This window comes from Bombina bombina, chromosome 2, assembly GCF_027579735.1.
Source record: "Bombina bombina isolate aBomBom1 chromosome 2, aBomBom1.pri, whole genome shotgun sequence".
In the NCBI taxonomy this organism is placed as follows: domain Eukaryota; kingdom Metazoa; phylum Chordata; class Amphibia; order Anura; family Bombinatoridae; genus Bombina; species Bombina bombina.
In genome coordinates this window covers 522,857,600-522,880,846 of record NC_069500.1, presented here as the reverse complement: position 1 = coordinate 522,880,846, position 23,247 = coordinate 522,857,600, and the positions used below count along the sequence as shown (strand labels likewise).

Below are 23,247 nucleotides of genomic sequence, written 5' to 3'. Positions count from 1 at the left end.
CGGCATCTGTGATAAAAGAATTAGCCAGCTTAAGAGCCTTAATTCTGTCCATAATGTCCTCATATGAGGTCTCCGTCTGGAGCGCATCTTCCAGCGCCTCGAGCCAGAAAGCAGCTGCAGTAGTTACAGGAACAATGCACGCAATAGGTTGGAGAAGAAAACCTTGTTGAACAAAAATTTTCTTAAGCAAACCCTCTAATTTTTTATCCATAGCGTCTTTGAAAGCACAACTGTCTTCAATTGGTATGGTTGTGCGTTTAGCAAGTGAAGAAATAGCCCCCTCCACCTTAGGGACCGTCTGCCACGAGTCCCGCATGGGGTCAGATATGGGGAACATTTTCTTAAAAACAGGAGGGGGAACGAAGGGAATACCTGGTCTATCCCACTCCCTAGTAACGATATCCGCAATCCTCTTAGGGACCGGGAACACATCAGTGTAAACAGGAACTTCCAGGTACTTGTCCATTTTACACAATTTCTCTGGAACCACCATAGGGTCGCAGTCATCCAGAGTAACTAATAACTCCCTGAGCAATAAGCGGAGGTGTTCTACTTTAAATTTAAAAGCCAATATATCTGAATCTGTTTGAGGAGAAACCTTTCCTGAATCGGAAATTTCTCCCTCAGACAGCCCATCCCTATCCCCAACTTCAGAGCGTTGTGAGGGTATATCGGATACGGCTACTAAAGCGTCAGAATGCTCATTATCTGTTCTTAAAACAGAGCTATCACGCTTTGCAGGTAACACGGGCAGTTTAGATAAGAACACTGAGAGGTTATTATTCATAACTGCCGCCAAATCTTGCAAGGTAAAAGAGTTAGACGCACTAGAGGTGCTAGGCATCGTTTGAGCGGGCGTAACTGGTTGTGACACTTGGGGAGAGGTTGACGGGCTAACCTCGTTACCTTCTGTCTGAGAATCATCTTGGGCCACATTTTTAAGTGTAACAATATGATCTTTAAAGTGTATAGACATATCAGTACAAGTGGGACACATTCTGAGAGGGGGTTCCACCATGGCTTCTAAATACATTGAACAAGGATATTCCTTGGTGTCAGACATGTTAAAACAGACTAGTAGTTAAACAAGCAGGCTTGGAAATCACTTTAATCAAGTAAAAACACACTTTGAAAAAAACGTTACTGTGCCATTAAGAGATAAAAAAAAGGCACACAATTTTGCAAAACAGTGAAAAATGCAGCAAACTTTTCGAAATTTTTACAGTATGTACCTAAAGCATTAGTAAGATTGCACCACTAGCAATAAAAACGATTAACCCCTTAATGCCCAAACCGGATCGACAGTAAGCCAAAAAAAAAGGTTAAAAAACTTTCAGCACCTTGCCACAGCTCTGCTGTGGCCCTACCTTCCCTTAGGAACCAGATTTGTGGGGAAAAAGCTTCTTATAGGCCCTCAAACTGCAGCAGGACCCTCCATGTGAAACAGCCTAAACTTCTAGTCAAATATAGCTGCGCAACAGAAGCGCAAAATTAGGCCCCTCCCACCTCACTCCGGTGCTTGTGAGGCCTAAAGAAACACTCCAAAGTGTTTTAATATTAGCCATGTCGGGAACAACCCCTGAAAGAAACCCAAAGGAACCTTTAAAGTGTCTCAAAAACGATATTTTCAATAAAAAAAAAAGTTTGCCTTGAAAGTAGTGTCAACCAGCATAAACTAGCCCTGTTATGTAAGCTTGAAATTCCATACTTAGTCTCTTAATACAGCTTACCCTTCCCTCATGGGGATATTATCAGTCTTCTCTAGCATTATCACAGTCTTGTCTAGAAGAAAAAAGACTGAACATACCTTATTGCAGCCTAACCTGCAAACCGTTCCCCCCAACTGAAGTTTTCTTGTACTCCTCAGTCCTGTGTGGGAACAGCAGTGGATTTTAGTTACAACATGCTAAAATCATCTTCCTCCCTGCAGAAATCTTCATCCCCTTTCTGCTAGAGAGTAAATAGTACACACCGGTACCATTTAAAATAACAAAATCTTGCTTGTTGAAAATAAAAACTACAATTTTTCTACCACAATCACTTTACCCTTCCGATTGCTTAGAGCCGGCAATGAGAATGACTGGGGGGTGGAGCTAGAGGGGGAGCTATATGGACAGCTCTGCTGTGTGCTCTCTTTGCCACTTCCTGTTGGGAAGGAGAATATCCCCACAAGTAAAGGATGAATCCGTGTACTCGATACATCTTACAAGAGAAATACCGCCATGTACCGGAGTCATATTATGAAAAAATATATCCCCTCCAGAACTATCCCCAGCGTCAGCCATGTAATAAAGGAACAGAGCAATGCCCGTTACAGTGCACACCAACACAACATATCCCAGTGCTTCTAGGCGAACATTGTAATGCCAGAATGTCTGGATAAATAAACCATTATGTTTGTACTATCACATATCCCAGCGCTTCTATGCTAATCCAATGCCAGAATGTCTGGAAAGTTAAAGGGATGCCCTTCCGTAGCCTCCAAAGGAACAGGTCAGGTACAGTTAATTCTGAGATATGCTGCATGTCCCCAGAAAAAAAAACTGCACTTACCTCCATGCTGAGGAACAGCATGCCAAACTCACAGTGTCAAGAGATCCACTCTTCCTCCTGAGGTCCTGTGAAAACAGAAGGGTCTTAGTCACAACCTCTAAGACCATAAACAGAAAAGCAGCACAATCATGGGAGGCGCATTGGAGTAAAAAATCCACCAGTTCCCATAGCCTGACAGGCTAGATCCAGAGGCTGCCCTGTAGAAAAATAGTACACTCTGGCACCATTTGAAAATAAAAAAACTCTTGATGAAGAATCTAAATTAACACCTCACTTTACTTCTTCCTATCACTAACGCAGGCAAAGAGAATGACTGGGTTGAGGGGGAAGGGAGGAGCTATTTATGCAGCTCTGCTGTGGAGCTCTTTGCCTCCTCCTGCTGACCAGGAAGCGATATCCCATAAGTAAGGATGAAATCCGTGGACTCGTCATATCTTGTAAAAGAAATATAAGTAGGGTAAAAGAGGTGCAAATTAGAACTGCCACAAACTAGAATAAAAATAAATTGGGCAGGTTTTTGGGCTCTCACCACCAAGAAAGCAATTGGTTTATAAAAAGGTAAGAATAAATCATGTTATCTTTCTTAAGGTGGTGAGAGCCCACGATTCCTTACTGTTGGTAACGAATACCCAAGCATTGAAGTCCACGAAAACTGGGTGGGACGAAAAAATAAAAGGAAAGGCAGGCCTCTATTTACTAGAAACAGCAGCCTGAAGAACATCCTTTGTGCCAAAACCTGCCTCAGTAGAGGCAAACAGATACAAATTATAAAATTTAGCAAAAGTGAGTAGTGATGACCAAGTTGCTGCCTTGCAAATCTGAACTGCTGAAGCCTCGTTCTTGAAGGCCTAAGAGGTAGACAATGAATGAGTGGAATGAGCTTTAATACGTAAAGACTGTTGAAACTCTTTCAGTAGCTTGCAGATAATATTTCAAAGCCCTGACCACATCCAAATTGAGTAACAAACTTTCTTTAGAATTTCTTGGATATGGACAAAGGCGGCACTACAATTTCCTGGTAATATTCTCTGAAGAAACTACTTTAGGCAAAAAGCTATAATGGGTAAATACTGCTTTATCCTGATGGGTCCACACCCTGTAATGCTAGTCTTGATATCCTGGCGTCGAGCCGGAAAGATAGGGAATATCCCAGAGCATAGAAAGTTTGTAAGATGAGGTAGGCGGCACTAACCCCAGGCAGGACAGTCCTCGGCGGCAACAGGCAGGAAGTCCAGAGGTAAACCACTAGGATGGTCAGGCAGGGTTTGGCAACAGTAAGGCAATCCCGAGCAAAAGGGGTTAAACAGGCAGAGTGGTCAGACAAGCAGAGTTCAGCAGCAGTATATCAATCCAGCAGTTAAGGGGTAAACAGGCAGAGTGGTCAGACAAGCAAGGGTCAGCAACAATATAACAGTCCAGCATAAGAATAAAGAACACCCAGAAGAACAGTAACTAACACCTATACTTGGGCAGTGATAGGTAGCAAGTGAGTTACTTACATAGGCGCAGGGTTCGCGCCACAGGAGATCCGACTGGCTTCAGAACAGGGAAAGCATGCTGCGATGACGTTACTGTCGCACGCAGAGAGGAGCCGACTCCCCCCCTAGGCAACGAACATAACAGCAGGTGCCGCGTCCCTAGCAACGGCTAGAGCAGAGCGACATAGCCCCCCTCTCAAGGGTTCCCTCCGGGAACCAGAGTCAGCCTCAAAGGATGAGCAGCATGGAATCTGGATACTAAAGATGGAGCATGCACATCACGGGCAGGAACCCAGGAACGATCCGCCACAGAGTAACCCTTCCAATGCACCAGATATTGCAGTTGTATGTGCCTGTATCTGGAGTCCAGGATCTTAGCAACCTTATATTCAGGGTCACCATGGATAAGGAGCGGAGGAGGAGGAGCTCGGAGCCGGGTATATCTATTCTTGATGTAAGGCTTGAGTAGTGAGATATGGAAGACTGGGTGTATGTGCAGGGTTTTGGGCAAGGCTACTTTGTAGGAAACAGTCTTTTCAGGACTTTGTAAGGACCAATAAATGTAGGCCCCAATCTGTGACAAGGTTGACATAGACGAATATGTCGAGTAGAGACCCAAACACGTTCACCTATTGAGATGGCACGTACAGAAGCACTATGACGATCAGCAAACTTTTTATATTTAGAGACAGCTGAACGTAGCTGAGAGCGAATACGTTGCCATTAAGTAGTGAGTTCAGCAACATGTCAGTCTGCAGCAGGAACCCCAGTGGACTGAGCAGAAAGAGGGAAGGCACGAGGTTGGTACCCCGCTGCGGCTTGAAATGGAGAACATTGAACAGAAGAGTGACAATGAGTGTTTTCTGCCAGCTCAGCTAGGTGTAACAACTCAGAACAAGTAGGTATGGAGAGCGTTGACAAAGGCTCTAAGATAAGCCTCAATATCCTTATTCACTCTCTCAGTTAGTCCATTAGTCTGAGGATGGTAGCCAGAAGACAAGGAAACAGTGGTTCCAATCAATTTACAAAAGGCTCTCCAAAAGGTAGAAATTAATTGTGGACCTCTGTCGGAAATAATATTTGCAGGAATGCCATGAAGTCGTACCACATGCAGGAGAAAAAGACGATAATTCTTGGGCAAAAGGCAGTTTTGTTAGAGGTACAAAATGAGCAAGTCTGGAAAAGCAATCCACCACAACCACATGGTTTGAGTATGCCGGGAGGCAAGGATCGGGGAGTTTTGTTGGCAGCACAAGTTGTGCAGGCTTTTACATAATCCTGAACGTCAGACTTCATAGTAGGCCACCATACATGTTGGGAAAGGTGCTTAAAAGTCCTTGTTAAACCAGGGTGTCCTGAGAGTTTACTGTCATGAGCCCAAGACAGTACAGGAGTGCGTAGGTTCAGAGGTACAAAAAAAGATATCGGAAGCCACGGGGGCTTCAGGAGGTTTACTGGACTGGGCACTTTGCAGTCTTTGAAGAAGGGTGGTATTCAATTGAGCAACCACACAGGAGGGAGGTATGATGTGTTCAATAGGAGCTTCAGAGGAATCACTTGAGTGAGGAAACGTGAAAGGGCATTCGCTTTTTGTTTTTGGTCCCAGGAAGATAAGAGACCACAAAGTTAAAACAGGAAAAGAACAAGGCCCATCTAGCCTGTCAAGGATTGAGTCGATGAGCAGTCTTTAGGTAAGTCAGATTCTTGTGGTCGGTGAGAATCTGAATGGGATTAGTGGTGCCTTCCAACCAATGATGCCATTCAGTCAAGGCCATCTTAATGGCTAAGAGTTCACGATTACCCACATCGTAATTCCTCTCAGTAGGAGTAAAGCGTTTGAAAAAAAAGGCTACAGGGTACGACTTGGAGCTTACAGGATCCCTGTGGGTTAGAACTGCTCCAGCCCTTATCTCAGATGCATCAACCTCTAAGGTTAACTGTAGGTCAAGACCAGAATGGCGGAGCACAGGAGCAGAACAGAAAGCCTTTTTAAGACGAGTGAAGGCATATATGGCCTCAGAGGGCCAATGTTACGTTCTTTGTTCGGTTTTGTCAATTCAGTGAGTGGAGCGACTGTTTGAGAAAAGTTCTTAATAAACTTGTGGTAATAATTGGAGAACCCCAAGAATCTCTGCAATTCTTTTAATGAAGTAGGTTGAGGCCACTCTAAAACTGCGGTGAGTTTAGCAGGATCCATGGCACAACCTTCTTTCGAGATGACATAACCAAGGAACTGGATCTGAACTTGGTTAAACTCACATTTTTCTAGTTTGGCTACCAAAGAATTGTCTCTGAGACGTTAAAGTACCTGTCTCACGTGCTTATGATGCTCCTCCAGAGTGGAAGAGAAAATAAGGATGTCATCCAGGTAGACGATGACAGTGCGATTGAGGAGGTCACGGAAGACAACGTTGACAAATGCCTGGAAGACTGCAGGGGCGTTACACAGCCCAAATGGCATAACAAGGTATTAGTAATGCCCTTATCTTGTGTTGGAAGCGGTCTTCCATTCGTGACCTGGGAAGATACGGATAAGATTGTATGCCTCACGTAAGTCCAGCTTGGAGAAGAAGCGAGCATTCTGGAGTGAGTCATAGAGCTTGGTGATCAAAGGAATGGGATAGCGGTTCTTGATAGTTATGATGTTCAAGGCCCTGTAGTCGATGGGTCTAAGCCCACCATCCTTCTTACTGACAAAAAAGAAACCTGCCCCAGCAGTAGAGGAGGAAGGGCGAATTAAGCATTTAGCTAGATTCTCTTGGAAATAATTCATTGATTTGCTTTAAGTTTTGGAAAGTGAATAAGTCCTCCCTTTAGGAAGTGGGGCTCCGGGAAAGATGTCAATTTTGCTTTTTTTGCGAACACATCTGGGAAGTCTGTATATACTGAGGGAAGGTTTGAAGGAGTCTGTATACTGGCTATGGGGATGCGGAGCAGAGGAGTGACTTTAGCAAGGCAGGAATAAAAAACAGAATTTATGCTTACCTGATAAATTACTTTCTCTTACGGTGTATCCAGTCCACGGATTCATCCTTACTTGTGGGATATTCTCATTCCCTACAGGAAGTGGCAAAGAGAGCACACAGCAGATCTGTCCATATAGCTCCCCCTCAGGCTCCGCCCCCCCAGTCATTCGACCGACGGTTAGGAGAAAAAGGAGAAACCATAGGGTGCAGTGGTGACTTTAGTTTTACAAAGATAAATTTTAACCTGACTTAAATGTCAGGGCAGGCTGTGGACTGGATACACCGTAAGAGAAAGTAATTTATCAGGTAAGCATAAATTCTGTTTCTCTTACTTGGTGTATCCAGTCCACGGATTCATCCTTACTTGTGGGATACCAATACCAAAGCTTTAGGACACGGATGAAGGGAGGGAACAAGTCAGGTAACCTAAACGGAAGGCACCACTGCTTGCAAAACCTTTCTCCCAAAAATAGCCTCCGAAGAAGCAAAAGTATCGAATTTGTAAAATTTGGCAAAAGTATGCAGTGAAGACCAAGTCGCTGCCTTACAAATCTGTTCTACAGAAGCCTCATTCTTGAAAGCCCATGTAGAAGCCATAGCTGTAATTCGTTCAGGAGGCTGCTGTCCAGCAGTCTCATAAGCCAATCGGATGATGCTTTTCAGTCAAAAGGAAAGAGAGGTAGCAGTCGCTTTCTGACCTCTCCTCTTACCAGAATAGACAACAAACAAGGATGATGTTTGTCTGAAATCTTCAGTTGCTTTTAAATAGAATCTTAAAGCCGGAACCACATCAAGATTGTGCAAAAGTCGTTCCTTCTTAGAAACTGGATTAGGACACAGAGAAGGAACAATGATTTCCTGGTTAATATTCTTATTAGAAACAACTTTCGGAAGAAAACCAGGTTTAGTACGCAAAACAACCTTATCTGCATGAAACACCAGATAGGGTGAAGTACACTGCAAAGCAGACAATTCTGAAACTCTCCGAGCAGAAGAGATAGCTACCAAAAACAAAACCTTCCAAGATAATAACTTAATATCTATGGAATGTAAAGGTTCAAACGGAACCCCTTGAAGAACTGAAAGAACCAAATTAAGACTTCATGGAGGAACCACAGGTTTATAAACAGGCTTGATTCTAACTAAAGCCTGTGCAAACGCCTGAACGTCTGGTACTGCTGCCAGCCGCTTGTGTAACAGGATAGACAGAGCAGATATCTGTCCCTTTAAGGAACTAGCTGACAATCCTTTCTCCAATCCTTCTTGGAGAAAAGACAAAATCCTGGGAATCCTAACTTTACTCCACGAGTAACCCTTGGATTCACACCAACAAAGATATTTCCGCTATATCTTGTGGTAAATTTTCCTGGTGACAGGCTTTCTGGCCTGGATCAGAGTATCAATAACTGATTCAGAGAACCCACGCTTAGCTAGAATTAAGCGTTCAATCTCCAAGCAGTCAGTTGTAGAGAAACTAGATTTGGATGCTTGAATGGACCCTGTATTAGAAGATCCTGCCTCAATGGCAGCTTCCATGGTGGAACAGATGACATGTCCACTAGGTCTGCATACCAAGTCCTGCGTGGCCACGCAGGCGCTATCAAAATTACCGAAGCCTTCTCCTGTTTGATTCTGGCTACCAGCCGAGGGAGAAGAGGAAACGGTGGAAAGACATAAGCTAGACTGAAGGACCAAGGCGTTACTAAAGCATCTATCAATGTCGCCTTGGGGTCCCTGGACCTTGATCCGTAAAGAGGAAGTTTGGTGTTCTGACGGGACGCCATCAGATCCAATTCCGGAATGCCCCATAGCTGGATCAATTGAGCAAAAACCTCCGGGTGGAGTTCCCACTCCCCCGGGTGAAAAAATCTGACGACTTAGAAAATCCGCCTCCCAGTTGTCTACTCCTGGGATGTGAATTGCTGAGAGATGGCAGGAGTGATCCTCCGCCCATTTGATGATCTTGGTTACTTCCTTCATCGCTAGGGAACTCTTTGTTCCTCCCTGATGATTGATGTACACTACAGTCGTGATGTTGTCCGACTGATATCTGATGAATTTGGCCTCCGCTAGTTGAGGCCATGCCTGGAGCGTGTTGAATATCGCTCTCAGTTCCAAAATGTTTATCAGGAGAAGAGATTCTTCCCGAGACCATAGGCCCTGAGCTTTCAGGGAGTCCCAGACCGCACCCCAGCCTAACAGACTGGCATTGGTCGTGACAATGATCCACTCCGGTCTGCGGAAGCACATTCCCTGAGACAGGTGATCCTGAGACAACCACCAGAGAAGAGAATCCCTGGTTTTCTGGTGCAGTTGTATTTGAGGAGACAAATCTGCATAATCCCCATTCCACTGTTTGAGCATGCACAGTTGCAGTGGTCTGAGATGAATTCGGGCAAAGGGGACCACGCCCATTGCCGCGACCATTAATCCGATTACCTCCATACACTGAGCTACAGAAGGCCGAGGAATGGAATGAAGAACTCGGCAAGTAGTTAAAAGCTTCAACTTCCTGACCTCCGTCAGAAATATCTTCATTTCTACCGAGTCTATTAGTGTTCCCAGGAAGGGAACCCTTGTGAGCGGGGACAGAGAACTTTTTTCGACGTTCACCTTCCACCCGTGAGACCTTAGAAAGGCCAGCACAATGTCTGTATGAGCCTTGGCTCTGTGAAAAGACGACGCCTGTATTAAGATGTCGTCTAGGTAAGGTGCTACTGCAATGCCCCGCGGTCTTAGTACCGCTAGGAGGGACCCTAGCACCTTTGTAAAAATTCTGGGAGCAGTGGCCAACCCGAAAGGAAGGGCCACGAACTGGTAATGCTTGTCCAGAAAAGCGAACCTTAGGAACTGATGGTGATCTTTGTGGATGGGAATATGTAGGTACGCAAACGAGAAATGTGGAACCTTCCCCTTTGAGGAGAGTCCTTGAATTCTAGAAGATACCCCTGAGCAACAATTTCTAATGCCCAAGGATCTGGAACATCTCTTGCCCAAGCCTGAGCAAAGAGTGAAAAAGTCTGCCCCCTACTAGATCCGGTCCCGGATCGGGGGCTACCCCTTCATGCTGTCTTGGTAGCAGCCGCAGGCTTCTTGGCCTGTTTACCCTTGTTCCAGCCCTGCAAGTTTCCAGGTTGCTTTGGGCTGTGAAGCGTTACCCTCTTGCTTTGCGGCAGCAGAGGTTGAAGCAGGTCCGCTCCTGAAGTTGCGAAAGGAGCGAAAATTAGCCTTGTTTTTGGCCTTAAACGGTCTATCCTGCGGAAGGGCATGGCCCTTTCCCCTAGTGATATCCGCAATAATTTATTTCAACTCGGGACCAAAAAGGGTCTTTCCCTTGAAAGGAATGTTTAGTAACTTTGTTTTGGACGACACGTCAGCCGACCATGATTTGAGCCAAAGCGCTCTTCGCGCCATAATGGCAAAACCAGAATTTATCGCCGCTAACTTAGCTAATTGGAAAGCGGCATCTGTGATAAAAGAATTAGCCAGCTTTAGAGCATGAATTCTATCCATGACTTCGTCATATGAAGTCTCCCTCTGGAGCGACTACTCCAGCGCCTCAAACCAAAAAGCCGCTGCAGTAGTTACAGGAATAATGCAGGCAATTGGTTGAAGAAGGAAACCTTGCTGAACAAACATTTTCTTCAGTAAACCTTCCAATTTTTTATCCATAGGATCTTTGAAAGCACAACTGTCTTCTATTGGAATGGTTGTGGGCTTGGCTAGTGTTAAAACTGCTCCCTCTACCTTAGGGACCGTCTGCCACGCGTCCCGCCTGGGGTCATTTATGGGGAACATTTTCTTAAAGATAGGGGGGGGGGGACAAAAGGTACACCTGGTCTCTCCCACTCCCTAGTTACAATAACTGCCACCCTCTTCGGGATCAGAAACGCATCAGTGTATACAGGGACTTCTAGAAACCTGTCCATTTTACACAATTTTTCTGGGACCACCATGGGGTCATAATCATCCAGCGTAGCTAAAACCTCCTTAAGCAGTACGCGGAGGTGTTCCAGCTTAAATTTAAACGCTAAGGAATCTGATTCTGCCCGCTGAGAAACTTTTCCTGTGTCAGAAATTTCTCCCTCGGACAGCACATCCCTCACAGCCACTTCAGAGTGTTGTGAGGGTACAACGGATAAATCATCCAAAGCTTCTGATTGCTCATCCTCTGTTCTTAAAACTGAGCTATCACGCTTCTTAGGAAAAACTGGCAGTTTGGATAGAAATGCCGCAAGGGAATTATCCATGACTGCTGCTAATTGTTGTAATTTAATAGGGCCCAATGCGCTAGAGGTACTAGGCAACGCTTGCGCGGGCGTAACTGGTGTCAACACATGGGGAGAGGAAGGAGGACTATCCTCGTTACCTTCCGTCAAAGAATCATCCTGGGCTACATTTTTAAGTGTCACTGCATGGTCTTTAAAATGTTTAGATACCTTAGCACACTTTAAACACAAATGTAAAGGGGGTACCACCATGGCTATTAAACACATAGAATAGGGTCTATCTGTAGGCTCAGACATGTTAAACAGACTTAGACAGCACTCTAATACAGTAAAATACAATTTTTGAAAAAACGGTACTGTGCCTTTAAATAATAAAAAGCGCACACTTTTTTACTAAACCTCAAAAAAACATCCAATCTTTATGAAATTTTCACCATATGATCCTAATGCTTTGAAATGATTACACAGTACATTTCAAGACAATTAACCCCTTATTGCCCAAACCGGAGCAAATTAAAGCAGGCCACCGGTTTAACAAACTACAGCACCATGCCACAGCCTCTGATGTGGCCCTACCTTCCTTGGGGATAAGTTTTGAACGAAAATAAGCCTCTCTGGAGTCCTCCAACAATCTCTGGACTCTACACGTGAAGCTGCATGAAGCTGTCTTGCAAATGAACTGCGCAACTGAGGCGCAAAATTTAGGCCCCCTCCCTCTTCACTCCGGAGTTGTGGGTCCTTCCCAAGCCAAAATAGGTGTCTAAAGATATGCCAGGCGGAATAAAACCCCAAAAAAGTCTTCCAAATGTAATAAACACTTGTACCAATATCAGATTATTGTAATCAAATAATTGATTTCCCCTTAACAGTGTCCACCAGCGTTTTAAGCCCTTTTAACTAAGCCATCCTTCTATACTAAGTCTCAGAATATGGCTTACCTTCCCCACATGGGGATTCTTGTCAGTCTTCTAGCATTACCCGGTCTTGACTAGAAAAAAAAGTGACTGAGCATACCTTATAGCAGTTAAGCCTGCAAACTGTTCCCCCCAACTGAAGTTCTCCGGTACTCAACAGTCCTGTGTGGGAACAGCAATGGATTTTAGTTACAACATGCTAAAATCGTTTTCCTCTCAGCAGAAATCTTCATCACTTTCTGCCACAGAGTAAATAGTACAAACCGGCACTATTTTAAAATAACAAACTCTTGATTGAAGAAATAAAAACTAGAAATCTAACACCACATTCACTTTACCCTCCCGTGGAGATGCTACTTGTTAGAGCGGCAAAGAGAATGACTGAGGGGGCGGAGCCTGAGGGGGAGCTATATGGACAGCTCTGCTGTGTGCTCTCTTTGCCACTTCCTGTAGGGAATGAGAATATCCCACAAGTAAGGATGAATCCGTGGACTGGATACACCAAGTAAGAGAAACAGGAGGTACCCCAGGAGGCTAGTTGTCCATTAGCCCAGTCGAACTGTGGATTGTGTATCCGAAGCCAAGGAAGACCAATAATGACAGGCTGTGCTGGAGAAAGAATGACCTTGAACTGCAGTTGTTCAGTATGAAGGACTCCCACAGTCAGGGTCAGGGTTGCTGACTCAAAATGGATCAACCCTGAACCAAGGGGGGTGCCATCCAGGGGAGTTATTTTGAGACAATGTCATTTCTGCAAAAGAGACAAGCCAGCTTGAATCATAAAACGGTGATCCAGAAAGTTTCCAGCTGCCCCTGAATCAATGAAGGCTTGAGTGTGGACAGTATTCTGAAGGAAGGTAAGGGTTACAGGTACCAGAATCCTAGTGGAATGAGGGATTTAGTAGTGATCATGCTTAGAGGTACCCCAGTGTTATCCCCTAAGCATTGGCTTTTCCCGGCTGAATGTCACAGTCCTTTAGTTGGTGAGTGTTAGATCCACAAAAAAAGCATAGTCTCAATCTCCTTCTTTTCTGTCTTTCAGACTCTGAAGGTTTGAAGGAGGAGAGATCCATGGGTTCCTCCAATGGGGTAACTGGAGCTGCTGAAGGGGTAGAGGATACTGCAGAAACCGGACGAATAGGAAGACAAGATGGAAGGACCCTGCTAGTTCTGTCTCTCTTGGCTTGTCTCTTCTGAAAGCGAGAGTCCAGACTGATACAAAGCATTATAAAGTCATCCAAAGAAGAAGGAACATCACGATAAGGGAGTTTATCTTTGATGCGTTCATGCAGACCCCTCCTAAAGGCTGCCTTGAGAGCACTGCCATCCCAAATGGTTTCAAGTGCCAAGGTGCGAAACTCAAAGGCGAATTGTGCCACAGTTTTATTACCCTGTCGGAGGTCCAGGAGAGAAAATTCTGCAGCAGAGGTACGGCCAGAAGTCCCAAACACAGAAGATAATGTAGCAATGAAAGCATCAGCATCATGCAGGATTGGAGCGTTCTGTTCCAAAAGGGGAGAGACCCAGGCTAAGGCCTTGTCTTTCAGTAAGGAAATGATAAAGGTGACCCTTGGCTGGTGAGACTGAAAGGTGTGAGGATCATTGCAGAAGTGCAGCCTACATTGGTTAAGAAAACCCCTGCAATCAGCAGTACCTTCATACTTGTCAGGCAATGGTGTCCGGTGTACACTTCCAGAAGCAGAGGAAGAAGCCGCAGAACTAGGGGTAGAGACTGGTGGTACAACAACAGGAGTGGTATTCTTCGCTGTAACTAGTAAAGAGAGAGTTGAGCGGTTATAGCCTCTAGCTTGGAATACATATTCTGCAACTGTGTGGTATGGGTTCCCAACATCTGTCCCTGAAGATAAACTGCTCGTGCCACCTCATCTGGCTCCATGGCCCAAGTATAATGTAATGCTCATGGGATACTCCGCTATCAGACCGAACTCAGCCAGTAGTCTTGTTATCCCGGCGTCAAACCGGAAAGATAGGGAATATACCAGAGCAGAGAAGGTTTGTAAGATGAGGTAGGTGGCACTCACCACAGGCAGGACAGTCCTCGGCAACAACAGGCAGGAAGTCCAGAGGTAAACCACTAGGATGGTCAGGCAGGCAGAGTTTGGCAACAGTAAAGCAATCCTGAGCAAAAGGGGTTAAACAGGCAGAGTGGTCAGAAAAGCAGAGTTCAGCAGCAGTATATCAATCCAGCAGTTTAAGGGGTAAAACAGGCAGAGTGGCCAGACAAGTAGAGCTAAACAGCAGTATATCAATCCAGCAGTTAAGGGGTAAACAGGCAGACAAGCAAGGGTCAGCAACAATATAAAAGTCCAGCATAAGAATAAAGAACAGCCAGAAGAACAGTAAGTAACACCTATACTTGGGCAGTGATAGGTAGCAAGTGAGTTACTTACATAGTTGCAGGGTTCGCGCCACAGGAGATCCAACCTGCTTCAGAACAGAGAAAGCGTGCGTCGATGACGTCACTGCTGCACACAGGGAGGAGCCGACTCCCCCCTAGGCAATGAGCATAACAGCAGGCGCAGTGTCCCTAGCAACGGCTAGGCGGCGCGACACACCAGGATTGTGAAAAGCTGACAGTGTACATCTGTGAGCCTCCACCCACTCTAGTATCTGAGAAACCTCTCGTTCCCCCTGATGGTTGATGTAGGCAACCAAGGTTATATTGTCTGATTGAAATCTGATAAAATGGGACAAACCCAGAAGGGGCCAAGTCTTCAAGGCATTGAGTTCCAAAATATTGATCGGAAGGGAGGACTCCTCACGAGTCCACAGTCCTTGTGCCTTCTTGGCACCCCAAACGGCTCCCCAGCCGGAAAGGCCACAATCTCCCAGGACGGTCTCAAGAAGCACATGCTTTGGGAGAGATGATCTGGACAAAGCCACTAAGAGAGTGAGTCTCTCGACAGGTTGTCCAGCACGATCTGTTGAGACAGATCTAAATGGTCGCTGTTCTATTGTCTCAGCATGCATAGTTGTAAGGATCTGAGATGGAATCTGGCAAAAGGAATGATGTCCATACAGGACACCATGAGTCTGATCATCTCCATCTCAGAGGACCCCAGTCTACATCCCAACCTGAAAGACTTGCATCTGTGGTGATTATTGCCTATGACCAACGAAGAAAAACATAATTTATGCTTACCTGATAAATTTATTTCTCTTGTAGTGTGTTCAGTCCACGGGTCATCCATTACTTATGGGATATATTCTCCTTCCCAACAGGAAGTTGCAAGAGGATCACCCAAGCAGAGCTGCTATATAGCTCCACCCCTCACATGTCATATCCAGTCATTCGACCAAAACAAGACGAGAAAGGAGAAACTATAGGGTGCAGTGGTGACTGGAGTTTTAATTAAAATTTAGAACTGCCTCAAAAAAAACAGGGCGGGCCGTGGACTGAACACACTACAAGAGAAATAAATTTATCAGGTAAGCATAAATTATGTTTTCTCTTGTTAAGTGTGTTCAGTCCACGGGTCATCCATTACTTATGGGATACCAATACCAAAGCTAAAGTACACGGATGATGGGAGGGACAAGGCAGGAACATTAAACAGAAGGAACCACTGCCTGTAGAACCTTTCTCCCAAAACCAGCCTCCGAAGAAGCAAAAGTGTCAAATTTGTAAAATTTTGAAAAGGTATGAAGTGAAGACCAAGTTGCAGCCTTGCAAATCTGTTCAACAGAGGCCTCATTCTTAAAGGCCCAGGTGGAAGCCACAGCTCTAGTGGAATGAGCTGTAATTCTTTCAGGGGGCTGCTGTCCAGCAGTCTCATAGGCTAAACGTATTATGCTACGAAGCCAAAAAGAGAGAGAGGCGGCCGAAGCCTTTTGACCTCTCCTCTGTCCAGAATAAATGACAAACAGAGAAGAAGTTTGCCGAAAATCCTTAGTTACCTGTAAGTAGAACTTCAGGGCACGGACTACGTCCAGATTATGCAAAAGACGTTCCTTCTTTGAAGAAGGGTTAGGACATAATGATGGAACAACAATCTCCTGATTGATATTCCTATTAGAAACAACCTTAGGTAAAAATCCAGGTTTAGTACGCAAAACTACCTTGTCTGAATGAAAAATCAGATAAGGAGAATCGCAATGTAAGGCAGATAACTCAGAGACTCTTCGAGCCGAGGAATAGCCATCAAAAACAGAACTTTCCAAGATAAAAGCTTAATATCAATGGAATGAAGGGGTTCAAACGGAACACCCTGAAGAACTTTAAGAACCAAGTTTAAGCTCCACGGAGGAGCAACAGTTTTAAACACAGGCTTAATCCTAGCCAAAGCCTGACAAAAAGCCTGAACGTCTGGATTCTCTGCCAGACGTTTGTGTAAAAGAATAGACAGAGCAGAAATCTGTCCCTTTAACGAACTAGCGGATAAACCCTTTTCTAAACCCTCTTGTAGAAAAGACAATATCCTAGGAATCCTAACCTTACTCCATGAGTAACTCTTGGATTCACACCAATGTAAATATTTACGCCATATCTTATGGTAAATTTTTCTGGTAACCGGTTTCTGAGCCTGTATCAATGTATCAATAACCGACTCCGAGAAACCACGCTTTGAGAGAATCAAGCGTTCAATCTCCATGCAGTCAGCCTCAGAGAAATTAGGCTTGGATGGTTGAAAGGACCCTGAAGTTGAAGGTCCTGCCTCAGAGGCAAAGACCATGGTGGAAAGGACGACATGTCCACTAGGTCTGCATACCAGGTCCTGCGTGGCCACGCAGGCGCTATCAGAATCACCGATGCTCTCTCCTGTTTGATCCTGGCAATCAGACGAGGCAGCAACGGAAACGGTGGGAACACATAAGCCATGTTGAAAATCCAAGGGGCTGCTAGTGCATCTACCAGCACCGCTCCCGGGTCCCTGGACCTGGATCCGTAACAAGGAAGCTTGGCGTTCTGGCGAGAAGCCATGAGATCCAGTTCCGGTTCGCCCCAACGAAGAATCAGTTGAGCAAATACCTCCGGGTGAAGTTCCCACTCCCCCGGGTGAAAGGTCTGGCGGCTTAGGAAGTCCGCCTCCCAGTTCTCCACGCCTGGGATGTAGATCGCTGACAGATGGCAAGAGTGAGACTCTGCCCAGCGAATTATCTTTGAGACTTCTAACATCGCTAGGGAACTCCTGGTTCCCCCTTGATGATTGATGTAAGCCACAGTCGTGATGTTGTCCGACTGAAATCTGATGAACCTCAGTGTTGCTAACTGAGGCCAAGCTAGAAGAGCATTGAATATCGCTCTTAATTCCAGAATGTTTATTGGAAGGAGTTTCTCCTCCTGAGTCCATGATCCCTGAGCCTTCAGGGAATTCCAGACTGCGCCCCAGCCTAGCAGGCTGGCATCTGTTGTTACAATCGTCCAATCTGGTCTGCGAAAAGTCATTCCCTTGGACAGATGAATCCGAGACAACCACCAGAGAAGAGAATCTCTGGTCTCCTGGTCCAGATTTAGTAAAGGGGACAGATCTGAATAATCCACATTCCACTGACTCAGCATGCATAATTGCAGCGGTCTGAGATGCAGGCGCGCAAATGGCACTATGTCCATTGCCGCGACCATTAAGCCGATTACTTCCATGCACTGAGCTACTGATGGGCTTGGAATGGAATGAAGGACACGGCAAGCATTTAGGATTTTTGATAACCTGGACTCCGTCAGGTAAATCTTCATCTCTACAGAATCTATAAGAGTCCCTAGAAAGGGAACCCTTGTGAGTGGTAACAGAGAACTCTTTTCCATGTTCACTTTCCACCCATGCGACCTCAGAAATGCTAGAACTATCTCTGTATGAGACTTTGCATTTTGAAAACTTGACGCTTGTATCAGAATGTCGCCTAAGTACGGAGCCACCGCTATGCCTCGCGGTCTTAGTACCGCCAGAAGCGAGCCCTGAACCTGTGTAAAAATTCTCGGGGCCGTAGCTAACCCGAAGGGAAGAGATACAAACTGGTAATGCCTGTCTAGAAAGGCAAACCTTAGGTACCGATAATGATCTTTGTGAATCGGTATGTGAAGGTAGGCATCCTTTAAGTCCACTGTGGTCATATACTGACCCTCTTGGATCATGGGTAGGATGGTTCGAATAGTCTCCATTTTGAATGATGGAACTCTTAGGAACTTGTTTAAGATCTTTAGGTCCAAGATTGGTCTGAAGGTTCCCTCTTTCTTGGGAACCACAAACAGATTTGAGTAAAATCCTTGCCCTTGTTCCGTCCGCGGAACTGGGTGGATCACCCCCATTACTAGGAGGTCTTGTACACAGTGAAGAAAAGCCTCTTTCTTTATTTGGTTTCCTGATAACCTTGAAAGATGAAATCTCCCTTGTGGAGGAGAAGCTTTGAAGTCCAGAAGGTATCCCTGAGATATAATCTCCAACGCCCAGGGATCCTGGACATCTCTTGCCCAAGCCTGGGCGAAGAGAGAAAGTCTGCCCCCCACTAGATCCGTTTCCGGATAGGGGGCCCTCTCTTCATGCTGTCTTAGGGGCAGAAGTAGGCTTTCTGGCCTGCTTGCCCTTGTTCCAGGACTGGTTGCTTTTCCAACCCTGTCTGTAACGAGCAGCAGTTCCTTCCTGTTTTGGAGCGGAGGAAGTTGATGCTGCTCCTGCCTTGAAATTACGAAAGGCACGAAAACTAGACTGTTTGGCCTTTGATTTGGCCCTGTCCTGAGGAAGGGTGTGACCCTTACCTCCAGTAATGTCAGCAATAATCTCCTTCAAGCCGGGCCCGAATAAGGTTTGCCCTTTGAAAGGAATATTAAGCAATTTAGATTTAGAGGTTACATCTGCTGACCAGGATTTAAGCCATAGCGCTCTGCGCGCCTGAATGGCGAATCCAGAGTTCTTAGCCGTTAGTTTGGTTAAATGCACAACGGCATCCGAAACAAATGCATTAGCTAGCTTAAGGGCTTTAAGCTTGTTCAAAGTCTCATCCAATGGTGCTGTGCGAATAGCCTCTTCCAGAGACTCAAACCAGAAAGCCGCTGCAGCAGTGACGGGCGCAATGCATGCAAGGGGCTGTAATATAAAACCTTGTTGAACAAACATTTTCTTAAGGTAACCTTCTAATTTTTTATCCATTGGATCTGAGAAAGCACAACTATCCTCCACCGGAATAGTGGTACGCTTGGCTAAAGTAGAAACTGCTCCCTCCACTTTAGGGACCGTCTGCCATAAGTCTCGTGTGGTGGCGTCTATTGGGAACATTTTTCTAAATATCGGAGGAGGGGAAAAAGGCACACCGGGTTTATCCCACTCCTTGTTAATAATCTCTGTAAGCCTTTTAGGTATAGGAAAAACCGGTACCGCATAGTATTTATCCAGCCTACATAATTTCTCTGGGATTGCAACCGTGTCGCAATCATTCAGAGCCGCTAATACCTCCCCTAGTAATACACGGAGGTTCTCAAGCTTAAATTTAAAATTTGAAATGTCTGAATCCGGTCTCCCTGGATCAGATCCGTCACCCACAGAATGAAGCTCTCCGTCCTCATGTTCTGCAAATTGTGACGCAGTGTCAGACATGGCCCTCATATCATCAGCGCGCTCTGTCCTTAACCCAGAGCTATCGCGCTTGCCTCTTAACTCAGGCAAATTAGATAATACTTCTTTCATAACATTAGCCATATCTTGTAAAGTGATTTGTAAGTGCCTTGATGTGCTTGGCGCCACAATCTCACGCACCTCCTGAGCGGGAGGCAAAGGTACTGACACGTGAGGAGAGTTAGGCGGCATAACTTCCCCCTCGTTGTCTGGTGATAATCTCTTTACCGGTAAAGACAGACTTTTATTTAAAGTAACATCAATACAATTGGTACACATATTTCTATTGGGCTCCACATTGGCCTTTAAACATAATGAGCAAGCAGATTCATCTGTGTCAGACATGTTTAAACAGACTAGCAATGAAGCTATCAAGCTTGGAAATTTCTTTCAATAAGTTTACAAGCAATATAAAAAACGCTGCAGCGCTTTTAAAAACACAAAAAAACAGAATTTATGCTTACCTGATAAATTACTTTCTCCAACGGTGTGTCCGGTCCACGGCGTCATCCTTACTTGTGGGATATTCTCTTCCCCAACAGGAAATGGCAAAGAGCCCAGCAAAGCTGGTCATATGATCCCTCCTAGGCTCCGCCTACCCCAGTCATTCGACCGACGTACAGGAGGAAATATGCATAGGAGAAACCATATGATACCGTGGTGACTGTAGTTAGAGAAAATAATTCATCAGACCTGATTAAAAAAACCAGGGCGGGCCGTGGACCGGACACACCGTTGGAGAAAGTAATTTATCAGGTAAGCATAAATTCTGTTTTCTCCAACATAGGTGTGTCCGGTCCACGGCGTCATCCTTACTTGTGGGAACCAATACCAAAGCTTTAGGACACGGATGAAGGGAGGGAGCAAATCAGGTCACCTAAATGGAAGGCACCACGGCTTGCAAAACCTTTCTCCCAAAAATAGCCTCTGAAGAAGCAAAAGTATCAAATTTGTAAAATTTGGCAAAAGTGTGCAGTGAAGACCAAGTCGCTGCCTTACATATCTGGTCAACAGAAGCTTCGTTCTTGAAGGCCCATGTGGAAGCCACAGCCCTAGTGGAGTGAGCTGTGATTCTTTCAGGAGGCTGCCGTCCGGCAGTCTCATAAGCCAAACGGATAATGCTTTTAAGCCAAAAAGAAAGAGAGGTAGAAGTTGCTTTTTGACCTCTCCTTTTACCAGAATAAACAACAAAGAAGAAGTTTGTCTGAAATCTTTAGTGGCCTCTAAATAGAATTTTAGAGCACGGACTACATCCAAATTGTGTAACAAACGTTCCTTCTTTGAAACTGGATTCGGGCACAAAGAAGGTACAACTATCTCCTGGTTAATATTCTTGTTGGAAACAACTTTCGGAAGAAAACCAGGCTTAGTACGCAAAACCACCTTATCTGCATGGAACACCAGATAGGGCGGAGAACACTGCAGAGCAGATAACTCTGAAACTCTTCTAGCAGAAGAAATTGCAACCAAAAACAAAACTTTCCAAGATAATAACTTAATATCTACGGAATGTAAGGGTTCAAACGGAACCCCTTGAAGAACTGAAAGAACTAGATTGAGACTCCAGGGAGGAGTCAAAGGTCTGTAAACAGGCTTGATTCTAACCAGAGCCTGAACAAACGCCTGAACGTCTGGCACAGCTGCCAGCCTTTTGTGAAGTAAAACAGATAATGCAGAAATCTGTCCCTTCAGAGAACTTGCAGATAATCCCTTCTCCAAACCCTCTTGTAGAAAGGATAAAATCCTAGGAATTTTTATCTTGTTCCATGGGAATCCTTTAGATTCACACCAATAGATATATTTTTTCCATATCTTATGGTAAATCTTTCTAGTTACAGGCTTTCTAGCCTGAATAAGAGTATCTATTACAGAATCTGAAAACCCACGCTTTGATAAAATCAAGCGTTCAATCTCCAAGCAGTCAGTTGGAGAGAAACCAGATTCGGATGTTCGAATGGACCTTGAACAAGAAGGTCCTGTCTCAAAGGTAGCTTCCATGGTGGAGCCGATGACATATTCACCAGGTCTGCATACCAAGTCCTGCGTGGCCACGCAGGAGCTATCAAGATCACCGAAGCCCTCTCCTGATTGATCCTGGCTACCAGCCTGGGGATGAGAGGAAACGGTGGGAAAACATAAGCTAGGTTGAAGGTCCAAGGTGCTACTAGTGCATCTACTAGAGTCGCCTTGGGATCCCTGGATCTGGACCCGTAACAAGGAACCTTGAAGTTCTGGCGAGACGCCATCAGATCCATGTCTGGAATGCCCCATAATTGAGTTATTTGGGCAAAGATTTCCGGGTGGAGTTCCCACTCCCCCGGATGGAATGTCTGACGACTCAGAAAATCCGCTTCCCAATTTTCCACTCCTGGGATGTGGATTGCAGACAAGTGGCAGGAGTGATCCTCCGCCCATTGAATTATCTTGGTCACTTCCTCCATCGCCAGGGAACTCCTTGTTCCCCCCTGATGGTTGATATAAGCAACTGTCGTCATGTTGTCTGATTGAAACCTTATGAATTTGGCCTTTGCTAGATGAGGCCAAGCTTTGAGAGCATTGAATATCGCTCTCAGTTCCAGAATGTTTATCGGGAGAAGAGATTCTTCCCGAGACCATAGACCCTGAGCTTTCAGGGGTTCCCAGACCGCGCCCCAGCCCACCAGACTGGCGTCGGCCATGACAATGACCCACTCTGGTCTGCGGAAGCTCATTCCCTGTGACAGATTGTCCAGGATTAGCCACCAACGGAGTGAATCTCTGGTCCTTTGATCTACTTGAATCGTCGGAGACAAGTCTGTATAATCCCCATTCCACTGTCTGAGCATGCACAGTTGTAATGGTCTTAGATGAATTCGTGCAAAAGGAACTATGTCCATTGCTGCAACCATCAATCCTATTACTTCCATGCACTGCGCTATGGAAGGACGAAGAACAGAATGAAGAACTTCACAAGAGCTTAGAAGTTTTGATTTTCTGACCTCTGTCAGAAAAATTCTCATTTCTAAGGAGTCTATTATTGTTCCCAAGAAGGGAACTCTTGTTGACGGGGAAAGAGAACTTTTTTCTATGTTTACTTTCCATCCGTGAGATCTGAGAAAGGCTAGGACGATGTCCGTATGAGCCTTTGCCTTTGACAGAGACGACACTTGAATCAGGATGTCGTCCAAGTACGGTACTACTGCAATGCCCCTTGGTCTTAGAACCGCTAGAAGGGACCCTTGTACCTTTGTGAAAATTCTCGGAGCAGTGGCTAACCCGAATGGAAGTGCCACAAACTGGTAATGCTTGTCCAGAAAAGCGAACCTTAGGAACTGATGATGTTCCTTGTGGATAGGAATATGGAGGTACGCATCCTTTAAATCCACCGTGGTCATGAATTGACCTTCCTGGATGGTAGGAAGGATCGTTCGAATGGTTTCCATTTTGAACGATGGGACCCTGAGAAATTTGTTTAGGATCTTGAGATCTAGAATTGGTCTGAACGTTCCCTCTTTTTTGGGAACTATGAACAGGTTGGAGTAAAACCCCATCCCTTGTTCTCT

General features: G+C 45.3%; 1 protein-coding gene across 6 annotated transcripts in view; it reads right to left on the bottom strand.

The window, feature by feature from the left end:
- ACIN1 (apoptotic chromatin condensation inducer 1) overlaps nt 1-23,247 on the bottom strand; it is a 448,130-nt gene that overhangs the window by 236,922 nt on the left and 187,961 nt on the right. The window lies entirely within an intron of this gene.